General features: G+C 29.2%; 1 long non-coding RNA gene across 1 annotated transcript; it reads right to left on the bottom strand.

Moving 5' to 3' along the window:
- Window positions 1-814: 814 nt before the first annotated feature.
- LOC149054980 (uncharacterized) lies at window positions 815-20,220 on the bottom strand. The gene is made up of 5 exons (XR_016192215.1): window positions 20,059-20,220; window positions 17,886-17,897; window positions 17,566-17,595; window positions 2,924-2,959; window positions 815-931 (listed from the first exon to the last, which is right to left on the bottom strand). It is a non-coding gene; the product is annotated as an uncharacterized LOC149054980 (long non-coding RNA).
- Window positions 20,221-21,484: the final 1,264 nt, after the last annotated feature.

The following is a 21,484-nucleotide window of genomic DNA, read 5'->3' as shown; positions in this document are numbered from 1 at the left end:
TGCCACAGAAAAAATTGGTATATGACGTGTGTATAATAAACTATTTCGTCTGTACATTTATCCTATATTATAAACAATTTTACCTCAGACATTATCCTTCAAACATATTTACCGTGGACATTTTTTCTCTGACAATATTACTTTGATTCTTAAAGATTATTGGTCTACCATTTAAGTCACCCTCGGAAAATTTAATTATATTAAGAAAGCGATACACACGCGTCTGTTGTCTCCGTCTAACAAATGTATAACATAACAAAAACATTTATACGGGAAAGAACCACTCAGGCTGTAGTGGAAAGCAAGACTCCAAATTGATATACAATAAAGTTAAGAACATTATCTGGGAAATATCGTTTGTATTTATTTTTATACCACCTATAATACAAAAAAAGTTCTTATTGTTTCAAAATCCATTATTTTTGTGTTTTTCAAACTTGAATAGCTTTTTTGTAGTTCTGATGTCGAAAAAATAAAAATGATATTTCATAGCCGAAATTCTCTTTTTTAGGTGGTAGAAATTTCGTTTCTTATAGTAATGCCTGTAGTTTTGTTTCTTTCCGGTGCAAAACAGCTTTTGCTATGATTTACATTTATAAGGCGAAGACAGCATTATATGGGGGTGGCGTCCTCTTAACAGAAAATGGAAACGTTATTCACAAGAGTACATAGGTCATAGTTTAATATAATATTTACAAACACAGTAATCAGTAGTTTGAACCACAAAATAGAGACTTCAGCAGTCAATTGTAGATTTTTAAATTATAAATTTTAATCGATTTAGTATAGTTTTATGTAATAGCTTTAATAAACTGATGGACATAGGTATTATAAAACAGTAATATTTAAATGATTATAAAACTACATTGCGTTATAAGAATTTAAAAGATTTCATCAACCAAAAAACAATGGAAATACTTACTTATGTTTCCTAAAAATTAAATACAATATTAAAAAGGTTAATTTGCATATTTCTGTGTCTGGCATTAGGGAACACTGGCTAGTATCTCTGCGAAGCCATAACGTCTTATCATAATTATGCATAGATTACATGCATTGAAATTTAAGTCCGTGATAGACAACTAAACTATCATTATATACTAAAAATGATGAAACCACCTTGAAACTATGCTATAGACAATAATTGTTCTGTGCTAAAGAGAAATCTATGTTATTATGTTATGCGTTTTATTTTACGCACGAATTAAGATTCAAGGTTAGGTTAGGTATGGTTAGGTTATACAAAAATTAAAAGTTTTATTTTTGTGTTTATTTAATTATGAATCAGAAGAATAGCGGACAGAGGTGCATCTACAAATTTATTTTATAATTTTAAAATAATTTTCCCAAAAACCCAGAATCCTTCACACATTCTATCAGGGATGAACTTCACACATTCTACATATTATATAAATACACCAATCACTAGGCGATTTTTAGGTAGTGAACTGTCTCGTTATAACTGTCAACATTTGTTTTATTTTTTTGTATTGATAACATTGGTTTTTTTTTGGTCTAATATTCTATAATAGGGCTGGCTGTATTTTCGGTATACCGGTATTTAAAAAATCTCGGTATCCGGTATTTTCGGTATTTCAGAATACCGGTATACCGTGCTTTGGTAATTACCGTTGCTACCGAAAATACCGTGCCACGGTAATACCGAAAATACCGTGGTGCGGTAATTACCTAAAATAACGTATCCATGTAAATCATGTAATTACCGATAATACTGAGGTGCAGTAATAACTGAAAATACCGAAGTGCGGTGATTACCAAAAATACCGTACCTAGCCACTTAGCTCTTAGGACCTAGGTAATTACCGAAAATACAATACCTACGTACCTACATTTATTTTTCATTATTTTTATGTAATCTACAGTACGGTAATTTCGGTAATTATAACATCTTGATATTTTCGGTAATATTACTGAAAATACCGTATCACCGGTAATACCGTCGTTACCAGTAGTAAATAAATACCGGATACCGGTATCAGAATTTCGAATACCGCCAGCCCTATTCTATATCATATGATTTTACTGAGTACTTTTGATTTTTTTTCTTAGTGTGATATTTTAAGATAAATTATGAACATTTTAAGAAAGAATATAAAGGAATGGGAGGAAATACTGCCCCATCCCACCTTGAGGACGCTATCGACTTCACCTATTCGTTCTAAAACGTTGTTGACGACAACGAACGTGCTAGGATGGACAATCAAGTATAAAAAATATAGTAGTGATTACAGACGAAGATGGATGTGGTAGTGGTCTGGTGATGGTAAACACGGTGGTGGGCTTACTTTAGTAAGCGGGTGGGTGGGTGAAATTTCTCAATCGGTTGTTTAATATTAATGTCAGTGTTCAATTTAAATTTTAAATTAATCTTAAGAGGACGTGATAACCGCATGATGCTGTCTCCGTTTTACAAGTGAATAACATTCCAAAAACTGTTTAGCGTGGGATAAAACCACTCAGTCTGTAAACTTAGTAGAAACACCAAAAGTTAACACAATATAGAAGATAATATTTTATGTGTCATACCGTTTTTATTTGTTTGATATCTTTAATAAGAAACAAGTTATAATACTTTTAAAACTCTGATATTTTTAAGTTTTTCAAACTTCGATTACTTTTGATATATTGGTGTTATCGAAAAATTAAAAGCCCAGAGACATAATTAAAATTCTCTTTTTTTCATTGTGAAAATTTGTTTTTCTGTAGACTTCTCAGTTCATTCCCGCGCACAATGCATGCGGGTATCACGTTCTTTTAAGTGACGTTGGGAATTTAGGATTGCTCTTTCATTACAAAATTTAAAATAATATTCAGATTATGACATTAAATATTGTAGTAGGTATACATTTACAAGATAAATTATATTTAAAATTTTATTAATAATTTAGTTTGAAATACATACTGTCCTCGTCATTTGCAGTGTAGTCATTCAATGTATCTGAAATTTAATTATTATATTATTAAAAATTTACTATTATAATACTACCTACTTTTTATGCAGCATCTTTCAATGAACTAGGTAAAGAGTTTTTTTCTTGAATAAAACGTAATTTATTCTTTTTTCTTTTTTTTTTCTTATTAAGGATTACAGTGGTCCGAATGGATTTTGAATACATATAGAGATATAGCCTAGAGCAGGGGTCAGCAACCTTTTTTGACGGAACAGCCAAAAGTTACAATACACAACATTTTTCTGATTTTAAAGAGCCACTAAATATTTTCATAATTTTTATTTTGTTACATGTGGAACTGGACAGCCGAAACGTAAGATCAAAAGACCCACATGTGGCTCGCGAGCCACAGGTTGCCAACCCCTGGCCTAGGGCGACCATCTGTCAAAACCTAGGAGGGTGAGAGTCATAAAATTAAAAACTTAAAAACTAAGAATCAATCAAATTTCACTAAAATTTAACTGTTAATATAAATTATATGTAAATTAACTTTTAAATTAATCAAAATATAAAATAAAATAAATAATATTTGGAAAAACATGATGATAAAACAAATGATGACTGAGTGTAACGAAAACTGGTTTTTCCATAATCCATACCATATAAATATATGTGTAGCTGATTGATCGATATAGTATTACGATAAAAACCTATATGTACCTACATTATATAGTATTATCGAAAATTAACTCATTATTCAAAACTGAAAACACTACACTAAATATCTCAAAAATTATTAACTTTTTGAATTTTTATTTTTTAACTTCTAGGTTTATGTATTTCTAAAACCGTATAATATTTAAATTTTTTTTCCCTTATATTTATTGCTGAAACCACCAGTAATCCACTATCAACTTTTGATTTTAAAATGGTAACATATGTAACAGTGGTAGCACTGTTGCATCACTGTTATCATTTTATTGAATTTCATAATGAGAATGTTATGATCATCAACTTTTTATTTTCAAATGTGAAATTGTAATTTCTATTATAATATTTTGTTTATGTAAAATAATGAAAGTATAAGTAATAAGTTATAAAAATCGATTTACTTTTATAGGTAAGTCTATAATTTATTATATGATATGTATTGTATGATATATTAATAAAATATACTTTTATAGTGAAATCGATTGACTATTTAATCCAAGAAAGAAACAGAATTACGAATCGATTTTTATTTCATCAAAGATGTCTATACAGTTTAAGTTTAGACTTGAGTAGCAGATGTTTAATGGTGTATTAGTTAACTTGGTGAAAACAATCAGACGTGTGGATGATACAATGGAATATGTGTTTCCTGCTAATGCACAGCATAAAAGTATGCATAAGGAGTTATTTCAAGTTAGTATTGTAAAAAACGCATGTAAAAGCATGGCAAAAGAGGGACAATTTCGTAACCTAAATGTCATGTTATCTGATGATATTGGTAAAATATATACAGATGAGCAATATAATTTTGTGTTCAAAACATATTATTTAGAAGAGCAAAAGATTATAGAAAAGGGCACAGTACAGTCTGCTAAAAATGATATAGATCAGAATGAATTAATGAAATTATGCATGGACTTAAAATCTCAATTAGAAGTAAGAGAGATTTCATTAGCTGATATTGAAAAAAAATTTGTTGTAGATAAATTTAATGGTAAACTGATGAATGCTAAAGAGTGGTTGGAACAATTTGAAAAAGAGTGTAACAGATATGGAGTCAGTGATGAGAGAAAAAAATACAAAGTTTAAAATTATTTTTAGAAGATGGAGCAAAAGAATGGTATAGTTCAAATTTAAGAAAATTATCATTAAATAAGTGGGAAGAGTGGTCAATGTCTTTTCTAGTAGTATATGCGGATAAGAGTTGGGCAAATGTAAGATTTGCATATAATTTTAAATATTTAAATGGATTACTTATTGATTATGCTCTAAAAAAAGAAGTTTTACTACTGGAAATTGAGAGTTCTATGTCTAATATATCTAGAATTAATCTGATTGATATTGGTTTACTATTGAAGATACAAGATAAACTAGATAAAGAAGAGATTACAACTACAGATGTATTAATGAATAAAATAAGAATGTATGATTCAGGATATTTTAAACAAAAGGGAGACGATAAGTTTAAATTTAACAATAATAATGTATTAGTAAATGGTAAGAACAATGCAGACAAGAAATATAATATAACATTAAAACCGCTTAGTGAAAAAAACCTTGTGTTATGTGTGAAGCTTTAAACAAGCCGGAACGGTACCATCCACCTCATGTATGTCGGAATAAACAACAGTATATAGAAATGAAAAAAGTGAACTTATTTGAAGTGAACAAAACAGAAATGGACGAAGTAAATATGGATCTAGATGACCAAAAAAACTAGACAACCCGGTAAGATTTACACCACTTATAACCTTGAATATAGTAATTAATAAAAATAAGAAAGTTAAAGGTATTTATGTTCAAATATAACACTGTGTGGCACACACATTTTTCCGCCCCATAACCCCCTCCCTCATCAACTCCACAGCAACATCAATACCAATCATTAAATTGATATACATTTTCTGATGTAATGTATCTTAGTATAACAACACCTTCCTCAACCTTTTCCCGGATGAAGTGATGGCGAATATCTATGTATTTTGTTCAACGATGATGGCTTGGATTTTGTGATAGTTGTATACAGCTCTGATTATCTTCGTATAATGTTATTGGTTCAGATAATTCAACTCCAAAATCTTTTAATATATTCTTTAACCATATTACCTCGCAAGTAGCATAGCTGGCTGCCATATATTCAGCTTCAGTAGCTGAGAGTGCAATTGTTGGTTGACGGTTGGTTGACCAAGAAATTATTGATCCATACATTTTAAAAATATATCCTGTCAAAGATTTTCTATCTTCATGATTAGCCCAATCTGCATCAACATAGCCTTCAAGTATTGTTGTAATACTTTGTTTTCTATAAATTATTGAATAATCCAATGTTCCTTTAATATATCTAAGAACACCTTTTAGATGCATCCAATGAACTTCTTGGGGTTTACTTTGGAAATGGCTAAAATAGTTTAAACAGTAGCTTAGATCTGGTCGTGTGGCTAACATAGCATACATGAGACATCCTATGACCTGCCTATATGGCTGACTACAAGATGTAGTTGTAAGTGTGTTAATTGATAAATCAAGTTTGGTTTCAATTGGAATAGATCTTGGTTTGCAATCTGACATGTTGAAACGTTGAAGAACATTTTTAAGATACTGACCTTGACTTATCTTAAGTTCTGCTTTATCCACATTATGTTCAATTTTAATTCCTAAGTAGTAATTTAGAATACCGCAATCTTAAATTTCAAACTCTTCTTTTAACTGACACTTGAGTTCATTAATTCTCTTAATGCTCCCACTAGCGAGAATAATGTCATCAACATATAGCAGCAAGTGTACTAAATCTTCTTGTCCATTAAAATCTAAAGTGTATAAACAATGATCTGTGTTACTTTTAGTGAAACCAATTTTTATTAGAAATGTATGAAAACTATTGTTCCAACACTTTGATGCTTGCTTTAAACCATACAATGCCTTGTGAAGTCGACACACCAGATTATTATTTTCACTAAAACCACAAGGTTGTTCAATGTATACTTCTTCATTCACAACTCCATGTAGATAAGCTGTTTTAACATCTAACTTGTAAAGATGCCAACCTCTTTGAACTGCTAAAACTAACAGAGACCTAAATGTAATGAGTTTTGCTACTGGAGAATAGGTTTCTGTATAATCCAGTCCTTCTTGTTGTGAAAAACCTCTGGCAACAAGTCTGGCCTTATATTTGATTATTTGTCCTTCACGTTCTTCTTAATTTTGAAAATCCATTCTGTACTAATTATATTTCTATTTGGTGGTTTATTAACAAGTGTCCATGTTTTATTTTTGTGTAAAGATTCTATTTCTGATTTCATTGCTAGATTCCACTCCTTGTTTGGATGACTTTGAGCTTCATCATATGTTGTTGGTACATTGTCTTTTATAGTTTAAGCTGATAAAGCCGTTGCCAAATAGGATGTATCATAATCATGCAAGTAATTTGGTGCTCTAATGGTCCTTTGTGGTCTAATATCCTGATATTCTTATTTTTTATCATTTTGTTCTTTTCCTTGCTCTATGCAACTATGTGTTTTGATGTCATCGATGTTCTCCTCGTTTGGGTTGTCTTCGAAACTTTCTTTATATGGATAATAGGTGACAATATCTTTTGAAATTATTTTTTGATCTTTAATAATATTTTCTTCAAAAATAATGTCTCTACCTGTTATGATTTTTTTTTGTTTCTTGACACCAAAGACGATAGCCATGTGTTGTATATCCAATCATTGTGTACTGTTTAGACTTACTATCAAACTTTGTTCTTATTTGATTTGGCAAATGCAGATGTGCAATAGAACCAAAAACTCTTAAATTTGAAATGTTTGGCCTCCTTTTAAACCAAAGCTCAGCTGGAGTTTTATTAAATATTGAGTTGCTAGGTGAACGGTTGATGAGGTATGTTGCTGTCAAGACAGCTTCTCCCCACATTTCTTTGCCAAGAGAACTCTGAAGTAATAGTGCACGGCCTTTTTCAATTAATGTCCTGTTCATTCGTTCTGCATGACCATTTTGTTCTGGTGTATATGGTATGGTAAACTCGGTTTGGATTCCCTTTTGAACACAAAATTCTTTAATATTATTTGAAGTATTTTCCCCACTAATATCACATCGTAGTCTAGAAACTTTTGTACCAAATTGAGCTTCTACCATACCAATATACTCTTTAAATACATCAAACGTTTCACTTTTATTAGTAAGTAGATAAACAACTGTAAAATGGGTAAAATCATCTATAAATGTAATGAAATATTTTTTACCATTCCATGTAGGTGGGTTTATTGGTCCACAAATGTCACTGTGAATTAATTCTATGGGTCTACTAGCTCTAGTTCGTTCTCCTTTAAATGGTAAACGAAACTGTTTAGCTTCTACACAAATTCGACAAAACATTCCGTCAATAGGCTTACTTAATTTCAGCTCATCAACCATTGAACTCAGTCGATTTGTATATTGATGGTTCATATGACCTAATTGGCAGTTCCATAAATCATAATTACTTTCCTTTTCAGATGAATATGCATTTGATTTAATTACATTAAAAACAACTTCATATAATGTACCTTTTCTTATGCTTTCAGCTACTCAACCAATTTTATTATGAATCTCTGCTTTTCCATTATTTAATACAATCGACAAACCGTTTTGCTCAATTTTCCCGGCTGACAAATGACAATAGATCTTTTCTTAAATGCGAAACATACAATTTATTTTTAATGACACACCTTACAGTTTTACCATTTAACGTTTGAGATACATTTATTTCACCTACTTTGAAAGCTTGTAAGCTTTCTCCGCTCTTGGCCAAGCCGATTGTTATCGGGTAATTCAGTTCACTTGAAACACTAAAATAACTTTCATCATTAGTCAAATGATCAGATGCACCAGAGTCTAAGAACCATGACATATTTAAATGATTATCAACAACATGATCATGTGGAGATACCATAAAAGCTATAAAATCTTTTTCTTCAGTCATATTGGCTGACTTATCTGTATTTTCTTGTTGTCTTTTCCATTTCCAACAATCTTGCTTCTTATGCCCTGGTTTATGACAAAAATTACATTTAAAAGGAAAACGGTTTGTGATTACTTTTAATTTCTTCATCTAAAAGCCTCGATTTCACAAATTCTAGTGTTATTTTATCAGATGACAAAGTTTCAATTGCTGAGGTCACCATGTTAAATGAATCAGGTAACGTTAAAAGGGGCATGCATGCAATTAGATCATCAGCTAATTTTCCACCAGATAGTCTAACTTGTCTTAGTAAATCATCAAACTGACTCAGATGAGTTTCCATTGATTCATTATCATCACATTTCATTGTAATCAATTTTTTTAATAAATATAAACGACTAGATGTACCTTTTCGTTCGAATGTAGTTTTTAATTTGTTCCAGATCTCCTTTGCTGATTCTCCTCGAACATACTCAACATGAGTGTCAGCGGTACATTGTATTATCGAGTCTGTAGCTTTGGCATCCCTCTTGTCAAACGCAACTTGCTCTTCGGCTTTTACTGAGCGGGTGGCACTAAGAACATATAGCACCCCATTTGCCCTTAACAGTGATTCTACACGAAATTGCCAAGTTGGAAAATTTGATCCTTCAAATGGTGTTATATTGAATCTGTCTTCCCTTCGTGACATGTTGAATATATTATAAAAAGAAACTAACAATAAATAAATATTTACTCCGTAAAACTTTTCTTAGCAGTTCATTTAGTGTCTGGGCCCATAACCTCTTGTATTGTAATAAGAGAAGACCACCTTTTAATATAAATTCAATTTTTAATGCACACATGCTTTTAGACTTTTAACTTACAACGAAAAACACAAAACAAAACTTTTATAGCCTCAAAAGGTAAAAACACAATATTAAAAAAAAAATAAAACAATAATAGTAATAATAATAATAATCAATAGTTGATATTTGATAATAATATAATGTTGATAACATAATTAAATAATTATTGAATTGCTGTTTCAACAATGTGGACGATTCGTTCAATCGTGATATATATATATAAGTAAAGGGGATGATTATCCGAAAATTTAGGGGATGGTACTCCGGGAAATGAAGAGGATGATCATCCGGAAAAATGTAGGGGATGATTATCCGGAAAATATAAGGGGTGATTAACCAGAAAATTAGGGATGGTTATCTGGAAAATACAGGGGATGATTATCCGAAAATTTAGGTGATACTCCGGAAGATTTAGGGGATGATAATCTGAAAATTTAGGAAATGATTCTCCGTGGAAATCTAGGGGATGATCATCCGGAAAAATTTAAGGGAAGATTATCTGTAAAATTTAGGGGTTGATTAACCGAAATTTTATGAGATGATACTGCGGGAGATATAAGGGATGATCATTCGGAAAATTTAGAAGAAGATTATCTGGAAAATTTAGGGAATGATTTCCGGATTATATAAGGGTGATTATCCGGAAAATGTAGGTTATGATTATCCAGAAAATTTAGGGGATGATCTTACGGAAAACTTAGGGGAAGATTATACGAAAAATTAAAGAAATACTATTATAGAATTATTATTTAAATGTCACATTGATGAAAATATTAGCAAAATTTGAATGCTTGTAAAAAAAATTGTGACTACGCATTTCTTCTATTTTTCAATTGCTATTGTAAAAATATGATAGGAGTCTTATATTAAATTTTCAAATCTTAAGTATAAAAGAAACATTTTTTATAAATTTCTAGCATAAAATAATTTATGAATTTTCGTAATTTTTACGTATGTTGTCAAAGTTCAAACTTTGAATGCTTGTAAAAAAAAATTGTGACTTTGAATTTATTTTATTTTTCAACTGCTATTGTAAAAATGTGTTTTGTTTTTAATTTTTACATTTCATTTTTTGAATCTATTTTCATTTTTCTGTCATGTCAAAAAAAATATTTGCTGTGAATTGTTTCAAGTTAGAAAAATTATATTTTTTCAATCACTCTATATTCTAAAGGAACACCCTCTATATTTTTAATTTTATAATAAAAGGTTTTACTTATATGTCATTAAATTGAATATTATATCATTTATATCAAGTAACAATAATAATAATAGACGTAATAATATATAGTACCTAAATGGGCTATATGCCTATATATGGTATAATATTGTTGTTATCGACAATCAACGACGCACGACGTCATTATTTCGGAAAATAATAAATACCAACACTAAAGACTAAAAATAAGAAACCAATTACATATCGATTTTTCGATTATAATATGGTTTTGTGCGATGTCGACGTGAGCCTGTAATTTATCAGTTTTCAGTTGTGATTGTGAACTTTTGGTTTTTATAAAAAAATAGTAACAGTAACAGTATGCACGTTTAAATATTAAAATTAAAAATACCTACTCATCATATTATTATTTATTCAACAATTTATATCAATAAGGTAAGTGGTAACAAACTATAATAGCAACTACTAATATTGAATAATTGGAAATATATGTATAATATTTTTAAGCTATAGTGTCTTTCAGCATTAAGATTTTTTTCATGACGAGTGAAACCGAAATAACATTACAATGGCCATTCTTAAACGATTATTTTGAAAAATTATCAAGTAATTAATTAATATAAACAAATTTATATTTTAGGTGCATTTTATGCAAATCAAAAAATAAAAGGATTTCCACTTCTCAAACATCCAACTCAAATTTAAGAACACATATTAAAGTACGCTAATTATTCATAAATTATAAAAATATTTGATGGTTGAATTGTCTTTACCTAATTGTAGGTACTTAAATTGAATTATTTAATATACATTTATAAGATTAGGATAATGAAATTTGAAATTTGTGTAACTTGTTGTATAAATAAATAAGAATTTTTTCCTTCTTGTTTAAGTATTGTTATAATATAATTTAAACAGATGCAATTTAGATTTTTATTTTGAATTGCACTACAACACATTTAAAAACCTTTTTAGAAAAAAGAAAAAGTGTAGATACTTTTAGAGCTAAAATTAAAACTAAAATAAAATATGCTAACAGGACATTTATAAAAGTTTTTACAGATTATATTTTTAAATATTACTAATAATTATGTAAGAACTAATAAATAATATATTTTTCAGCTTATACATCAGAATCATTTAAATGCATTTGATATTTGTACCAAAAAGAGGTCAAATGAAGATTTGTCTGTTCAAGAATCAAAAAAACAGTTGAAACTTTGTGAAGTTGGAAAAGTTCGTTCAAAAAATTTAAGCCAAGCTGAATTTGACAGTGCCAATTTACAGCTCATAATTAGTACTATATCTCCTTATTCTTTAATTGAACATCCAACTTTTGTTAAATATTGCCAAATAACATCAAATTAAGTACCAGTCTCAAGAAGAACCCTTATGCGTAATCTGGAGTCCATGTATACCAAAATGATAAAATAAATGAAAGATGATTATAGAGATGGTACATTTAACGGACAATGAAGTGCACAGGATCAGCTAGTTGAAAATAATTTTAAAAAAATTATTAAGTCCACAATAATTTTTTATGAGAGTAATTTTGGCAAAATTCGTAAAGTACAGTGAATTATTCGTTTTAGAAATTCAAATTAAATTGTTATGAGCATTTGAAAATTAAATTTTAAAAACATTGGATTTTTACTGGGTTCCATATTTAGCAATTATCTTATTTTGGTGTAACTCTAAAAAAAACGACCGCAGATATTTGAAATTTTCACTGAATGTTTATATAGGCATTTTCTATTTTCGATTCCATTTTTAAAAATATTTAGATTTGTTTTGAGCTGTCAACTGACATTTTAATTTTTCAACTTTTTTTATTTATTTTTCTTTAAATATCGATAAAAATTTATTTGTTTTTAAAAAAAAAATTAAACAGATTGTTATAAGCCAGTTTTAATTTTTTTTTTTTTAAATTAAATTAATTATGATTTAATTTTTATGTAACAAACCATTGTATCTTATACAACTTTATCAGAATATTATTCAATAATACCTAATACTTATGTATGTAATGATATCAAGAAACAATTAAATAGATTTATTTTCATTTTTATTTATAGTTGCACTTATAATCTGATATGTCGTAAAACTCATTATTTCTAAAAATAATAGTGATACTATAAACTGCAATAGTTAATAAGTATATTAACATATTCAAATATAATTAAATATTAGTATACTTGACATGCAATTATAGAAATGTTGTGGTCATAAAGTAATTTTGTTATTAGTAAAATAAGTGCGAAATTGATCATACTGGGTAATGGATGATTAAAAGTCAAACTTCTTTTTATAGTTTTTATATTTAAATATTTAATTTTATTTCAAGTATACAAGATATTAGGGAAGTTAATACACTCATATACTTTTATCTCTTGTTCACATCATTCACTAACCTATAGATATAGTATAGGTATTTGTACACAAAAACTGAACACCTATTGAATGCTTTTCCTAAAACACGTATTTATTACATATAATGTTAAGTAATTTTTTTGGTGTCAATGTAATTATAAACAATGCAAAATATATTTTTTATATGCAAAATAGAAACTATATTATAAGATAATTCACGAAATTTTCTTTCAAATGTTCTAAAAGTGTGGTAAATTATATATTAGACATGTTATAATATCAATAACGAGAATAATATTATATTATACAAAATACTCAGTTATAACAGTGATAATACTTTGCTCTTACCGGGTTTTTATTTTTTCATTTGTAAGTACCTCTTTTTTTTTGCGGTCGTTTTTATTCGTTTCGTCTTTGTGCCTTTTCCGCCTACACATGTTTTCAAGCTTCATCTCGACAGATTAACTAGTAGAAGAATTGTGCAAACGAAACTGCATCTGCCAGCTTGTGTACATCAGGTACGTTCTTATCACTTGGAACCCCAAACTTGTGAACTACCACCTTATTAACAAACCAGTCAGCTGTTTTTCGGAGACTTTAACGCTAGGCTTTTTCATTATCCACCTGTGTTTCAACTCCGATTTAGCTTGCGTGCTGTACTACATTACTGTACTTTGTGTTGTATTCTCTTGTCTTAAGGAGTTATTTTCAAGCATTTTTATATATTTCTTTTTTCAATACCCTTGCATAAAATTATGTCTTTAACACCCTCTTCCGTGGCTTCAAATACTCGTGCATAGGCTCAGAAATCTTCTTCTACCTCTGACATTTTGAAGGCAATCAATTCGCTCTCTACATCTCAATCATCGCAGTTTAGTGAACTTAAAAGTAGCATTTCGACACTCACTTCCCAAGTAGCAGATCTGGTTACTGAAAATGCTTCTTTCCGGGCTGAAATTGGTGTGCTCCGTTCAAGAATTGATGTTTTGGAATCACGTCCGGTCCTCTCTATTGATTCGTCTTCTGTGATTTTTCGTGAATCTACTGAACGAAGCAAAATCGAATTTAATGCAATTGCATATGGAGTACCTGAATCCGCTGCCAACACCGCTGCTTTAAGATTTAATGATGATCTAACCAGTGGTCTCTCTGTATTTTTAGTTGGAGTATATTTACCTCCTGGTACAAATTTGTCTGTGTATGAGAGTCATTTTGAGGCCTTAGACCGGGTATGGAGATCTTATAATTTTGATCTTGGTTTAGTATGTGGTGACTTCAATATGCCCAATGTTGAGTGGTCCGTCAGTGGTTCGGGTCTTGTCTATACAGGTAATATAACTGATAAGGTCCGTCTTGTTGGTGATCAGTTTAGTTTCCTTCACTTCGTCCAGAAGAACCAAATTCTCAATAACTCTGGATCTCTTCTTGACCTAATTTTCTCTAGTAATGAATCCACCTTAGTCCAGCAGGCTACAGATTTATTAGTTCCATGTGACATTTACCACCCAGCACTGTCTATTTCCTGTCCCTTTCCTTCAGTCATTCCAATGCTTGATGCTCAACACACATATTATGATTTTAAAAATGCTAACTACGAGAGGATTATTCATAGACTTGAGAGCATTGATTGGTACAACGCCTTAGATTCAAGATCCGCAGACCCCTCTGCAGATTTTTTACAGTAATCACTGCTTGATTGTATTCGTGAATGTGTTCCATTACGAAACTTTCGAATCTCTACTTTTCCTATATGGGTCTCAAGTAAGCTTAAGAAACTTCTCGCTATGATAAAACAATCGCATAAACAATATAAAATGTTGGGTGGTCTTAATCGTTATTCGATCTTCTCTCAACTACGCGCCCAATGTAAATTTGAATCAAAGTGTCTCTGTAGTCACTATTTGTGTAACTTACAGAATCGTCTATGTGTTGATCCTAAATCATTTTGGAAATTTGTTCGTAGTAAACGTGGTGTCTCTACAATACCAGATGAGGTTCATCTTGGGGAGTCTAAGGCCTCCAGCGACCAAGTTGCTTCTTTGTTTGCTTCTCATTTCTCATCTGTTTATGGTGACTCAGGATTTACCTGCAATGATTTATCCGATGAGTTTACAAACAACCAATTTTCACACCTTCCTTCTAAATTATCTATATCGATTGATGAAGTTATACAGCGCTTAACTCTCTTTCAAATGTTCATAGTTCTGGCACGGATGGCATTTCTGCTAACTTATTGTATCACTGCCGTACCTCTCTCAGTTTACCGGTCACTTTAATTTTTAATAAATCACTTACTGAAGGTGTTTTCCACTCTGCGTGGAAAATAAGTCGTGTTACGCCAATTTTCAAATCTGGGAATCCGGCTGATGTCGCTAACTATAGACCCATCTCCGGCCTTCCTCTCCTGGGTAAACTGTTCGAGTCTATAGTACTGAAACGAATCGAACGTTCTTTCTTAACCACCTTATCAATTGACCAACATGGGTTCTTTCCAGGTCGCTCGACTGCGACTAGTCATGTAGTTTTTGCTTCTTACCTTCACGCGGCGTTTGAATTGGGTTGTCAAGTTGATGTGATATACATGGACTTTTCTAAAGCGTTCGACTCCATAGACTACAATGCACTTCTTTATATCCTCGACAGACTTGGTGTTGGTGAGCCACTTTTATCATGGTTTAGTTCTTACCTTAGTGACCGTCGACAATTTGTCAACCTCTTCGGGAAGTCATCTGATCTCTTCCGTGCATCGTCCGGTGTTCCACAAGGTAGCCATTTAGGTCCCTTATTATTTAATATTTTCATTAATACTATGTGCTCAGTTGTTTCCCCTTGTCGTTTCCTACTTTTTGCTGATGATTCTAAAATTTTTCACACGATTACCTCAAATAATGATTGCCTCACTCTTCAATGCACTCTTGATAAATTTACCAATTGGTGTAGTACGTTTAATTTTTCTCTAAATGTAAAGTTATGACTTTCTATCGCTCTAAAGTAGTGATATATTTTTACTATAGACTTGATGGTATATCTATTCAACGTGTTAGCCAGGCCCATGATTTAGGCATTTTATTTGTACCTTCTCTTAATTTTAGCCCTCATAATGATTATATGACCAGCAAAGCCTTTCGTGCTTTGGGATTCATAAGGCGTCACTCAACCAATTTTAGTTCTGCCAATTGCCTTCTAGCTCTCTATAATGCTTTAGTCCGTTCGGTCATTGAATATGGGTCTATTATTTGGTCACCATATACCACAGTTGATATTTGTCGGATTGATCATGTACAAAACAGTTTTATGCGTTTCACCGGTTATTGCCTCAACATTCCTCATCCACCACATGATTATGGGCCATTAAATCAAGTTCTGAGACTAGTTCCCCTTTCTGTAAGGCGTGATAATTTAGATATCACTTTTATTCAGCGTCTGATCGAAGGTCAAGTTGATGCCCCAAGACTACTTGGACAACTTAGCTTTCGTATTCCTAGTAACACTAGGCTTCAATGTAATTTTTATATACCCACCAATAAATCAAACTTCTCCAGGAATGCCCCACTTATAAGGATGATGCATAATGCAAATAATCATATAGACTATTGAGCCATATGAGGTACGAAGGCTCACATTTTTTTTCACATAACTTACACCACGTTGTTTTTTTGTTTTACTTACTTACTAATTCTTTTTCTTCTCTTTTTTATTAAGTTAGTATAAGTTACGCATCTTACATATACTGTATATGTTTTTTATACTGTTATCTATGTTCTTCTTGTCTGTTATTTTGTAAAAGCCGTCTGGCGTTGATTATAATAAATAATAAATTATAATATAAATATCTATTACATTAAATAAACACAAATCAGTAGGTATATTATAAAAATAAAAATTTTATTAATTTTTATCAGGTTTCAACAATAGAATATATTATATATTTATAGATATATTGATATTATATGAATACTGTTGTTAAAAACTGATTTTCCGGGGCTTTTCAACATCAAAAAATCTGAGTATGGGCAATCAAATACAAACCAATGACGCACTAAATATTGATAAAAGAAAATTTCTGCAAAGTCTATTATTTACAGTGATAAGGAAGGGGAGAGTTTCTAAGAAAACGTTTCTCCAGTCCCGTACACGGTAAACCGATTTTCCGACAAATTTTTGTGTGAACCGACATCAAACAAATTCTGAGTTTGGTCAAACAAATACAAATAAATTAGGTAAAAAATGTTGGCAGAAGAAAATTTGGTAAAAGTGATATGTGGGGGGCTGGGGAAACGTACGTAGATATAAGTTGGATGGAAACCCAAGATTGAAAAACAGCATACATTCTGCCATTTGAAATATTTATTAATTTGGTATCATAAAATACCTCATAATCAAAATATATTAAGTTGATTTCTAATAATAAATTAATTTATAAATATTGGGGTTCTTTCCAAATATACGAACTTGTCGTAAAAATAAATAGCTTAAAAATATTGTCCTTAAGATCACAATACATTAATACCAATGGGCAAAGATTATTATAATGTCTGATATACTTCAAAAAAAGGATGAAATATAAATAAAATCACTTATCTGTTAATTACAATATTAACTTACCAGTATATCCACACAAATTCGTATACATTTCTATAACATTTAAAATTATGATTAATTATCATAATAGATATTGATTTAATTAATGCATCGAAAATCTCAAAAAAAAAAAACAAAACAATAATGGGCAACTAAAGCTTGACAATTACAATTGACTCATTACCTATATGTACACATTATGTACCCATCTTTGTACAAACCCGTATTTAATCATACTTAAAGGATATACAATAAAATATGACATCAACTTTTACTTTTATAACTTTTCAAATACAATGTATCATACAATATATACAATAATAATTATTTATGAAAAATATTACCTTTACATAGTTCTAAAAATAAAACAATACATTTTTGTTAGTCCATCTTTACTATTTATTAAAAATTGTGATGTAATCAGTATATTTTAAGGCCCTATTCATATTTTAGATTCTAAGCGAAGTGTAATGATTTTACAATGATGTGTGTTTAATTTTTGTGTATGTTGGTGTACACGATAAGTTGTCGAAATAGTGCATCAATTTTAAACTTCAGTAACTTTTCTGATTGGAAAGTGAATCTAATTGGTGCGTTGGACAGGTCAAATTTTGAAATTCCCAGTAGTTTTCAAAAGTAACAGGAAAAAATAAAAATTAAGGAAAAATGGAAATTTTTATTTAAAATCAATTCAGTTAAAAAAATATTAAAAATACATAGATAATTACCATTTTTTTAAACAAGGATTGAAAGTTCAAATTTTGATAAGATACTTAAAATTCACTAAAATTCGCAATTTATTTTGTGTTAGAAATTCATAAAAATTTATCTTTTTAAATCTAAATTTTGAAAATGCTATACAAGATTTTTCATGAGTTTGTCTACTTTTATCAAATAAAAAATTTCTACCGGAAAGTCAAATTAAATTTTATGAGCATTTAAATTACAACATTGGATATTCACTTAATTTCTCTTGTACCGATATTATTATTTTGTTGTTATTCAGAAGCGAATAACTGCAAGGACTTGAAATTTAAACGATATGTTTATATTACTAATTATATTCTTGATAAAATTTGCAAAATATTTCAACAATTTTTAAGTCATTTATAGACATTTGAAATTTTCCGTTTTTTTTATTTTATAAATATGAATGAAATATAATTCATTGGTTAAAAAAACATGAACACTTAATACAAAGTTCCCCGTAAGTTTATATACAAGCAATTGGAAAATATTAAAAATACAAGGTACTTTTTTATATATATATAACCATTTAAACTAAACATAAACTATTCAAACGCATTTTTTTATGGTAGGTATTTTGGATGAAATTACATAATAAATAATCAATAATAACAAATTTAGTTTTAAATTCATCAAATATAGTTTTAAATTCACTAAATGCATTTTTTCTTATATTTTCAATAATACATCTAACACTGTCCGTATTCTCAATAACATCTATCAGATCTATATTTTTAATTGGGAGATGTTTACTTAGTGACAAGTTTATACCAAATACATATGTTAATACAAATGTTGCTAGTAGAAATTCAGGCTGTTGTATAGAACACAATAATAAATATGTTTCTGATGAAGAATCTTTTTCAAACAAAAACATACTTTTGTTAGGCCGTCGATAATGACATCAAATAAATAAATAAAAAACAAGTATAGAATCATGAATGTCCACCCATCTAGTAGAACAAAGTAATTTTAAATGTTTAGCATTTGAAAAAGGATATAATATAGAAGATATTGATTCTGTTAAGAAATTGTTTCTTTTGCGATATTTAAAGAAGACACTATTATAATGGACTGAACATTAAAAGCATCCGAAATTCTGACTAAATTTTTAACTCCAGCTTCAACTTTAAATCTTAAAAATTCTTTAAATTTACCATCATTATAAATTTGGGAATTTTGAAAATTTATGTGTCCAGAATCATTATTATGTCCTCTTAAAGCAAGGCCTTGACGTCGATAAAAAATAATTATTTCAATGATTGGAATCATTTTTTTACACGATTTTCTTGTACTTCAATTTTTAACTTATTGTTTAACTGGACATCAATAGATTCCTTTTTTTTTATTGTTCATGGATAATAAATTATCAGCATCAAAAATTGAATTTTTATGATATTTGTAAATTGTAGAACACCTCATTTGCTTTTTTTCAATTAACTTGCAAAATGCACCATCATGCAATTTTGAATAAGTTAGCAAAGACAATAGTTTTAACCAGCTAAGTTGAAATTTTTATTTTCGATTCGGTAGTATAGCAGAGCGATATAAGCTTTTTAATCTTTAATAATGATTTTGATTTCGTTAATCATTAAATGGTCCTTATAAAATTAAATCAAATATTAAATACATTTTAATTTTGTAGAAGGTTATAATAACATTATATTAATTGTTATGAGTTTGTAAATTAATTCTAAAAAATTTACAAATCGCTGATAAATGATAAATATAACACAATAAAATAATTTAATATAATAAATATTTCCATACTTTCTGCTGCATTTAAAACTTCATTATCACCATTATTGGAAATAGAAGGCATAACCCAAATTGTAATAATCAGAACTGTAATCTTTATTAAACGATGCCAAAAAAAAATCATTTTTATTTATTTTATAAAAAAAAGAAAATAATTCAAACGTTGAACAATAAATGAAATAATAAATGTTTCTCCGTGCCTTTTATAAGCATTCTGCTCCTAATGCATATAGGTACCCTCTCTACATAAAATAAATAATGTTATTAATATTGGTGAATGCTCTATTTACTATTTTTTTTAACATTTGTGTAAATAATATCTATTTTACATTAAATCTACATATATATACCACACGTTCCAATGGCCAATAGTTATAAGTTAAAATAAAATGAATAATACACATATAGGTTTTATGAGCATTTAGATGATAGTGATAGTGAATACATTTTTAATGGATAATAATAATATGTGGAAATCAACAATACTACTTCTGCATTATTGCTTTCAACATTGATATTTGATAAATGATAATAAAATAGCTACACTGTACAGCGAAAAACTTTATGTTTATCACTTGTCTGCTTGAACACAATGATTCATAAGTTAGTACATAAATAATTCGTATAATATTAATAAATTATAGAAATAAAAGAAACTCAACACAGTCAACACTCTATTATGGCGGCCAGTATATTGGTAGGGTAAATGGGTAAAATGTATACTACGTTCAGAAATATTTCCTAAAATAGGTCCTCTAAAATTCTAAACAATATTTTTACGTTATTAGACCATTATTACTCATTATTAAAATTATTATTCAGTGTCTGCCACTAGCCATACGTACATAAACACTCTACTACAACTTGCAACTTACTGTGAGTTTCATTCGTCATGCACTATCGTACGCGAGCGACAATTTATCGGTTTCTCTCATAATGACGTGGACAACATATCAGAATTTATTCTATCAGATATCTATAGGCGATTATTAATTCGAAGTTCAATACCCAATAGGTAACGAACAATAAGTAATGTTATCATTTTTGCCTGTAAATTCATATAAGTAGAGTATATATGCCGGCCCTGGCGCACTTTTATTTTATCAATAAAAGATCACAAAGAAAACAATGTGCAAAAAGATCAGACAATTGAAATGCAATAATTATTAAAATATTTTTCTCAAAACTTATAATATTAATAATTAAAATTGAAATGCAAAATATGTATTAAAAATTAATTGAATACCTTAGTTAAAGGAATTGAAATGTATAATAAAACAATGGATACAACTATCAAAGATTTTAATAAATTACAAGAAAATGAAATGCAAAATGAAATAGAAAAATCAATATTAAATAATAAAATATTTGTTAAGTTTTGTAAATATGAATACTATATTACTAATAATAAAAATATTAAAATCATGAAATATAATCT

The sequence above is a fragment of the Diuraphis noxia genome, unplaced genomic scaffold, assembly GCF_037042655.1.
Source record: "Diuraphis noxia isolate RWA-SAM2 unplaced genomic scaffold, SU_Dnox_SAM2 contig0005, whole genome shotgun sequence".
In the NCBI taxonomy this organism is placed as follows: Eukaryota; Metazoa; Arthropoda; class Insecta; order Hemiptera; family Aphididae; genus Diuraphis; species Diuraphis noxia.
This window is presented reverse-complemented; position numbering and strand designations above follow the sequence as displayed.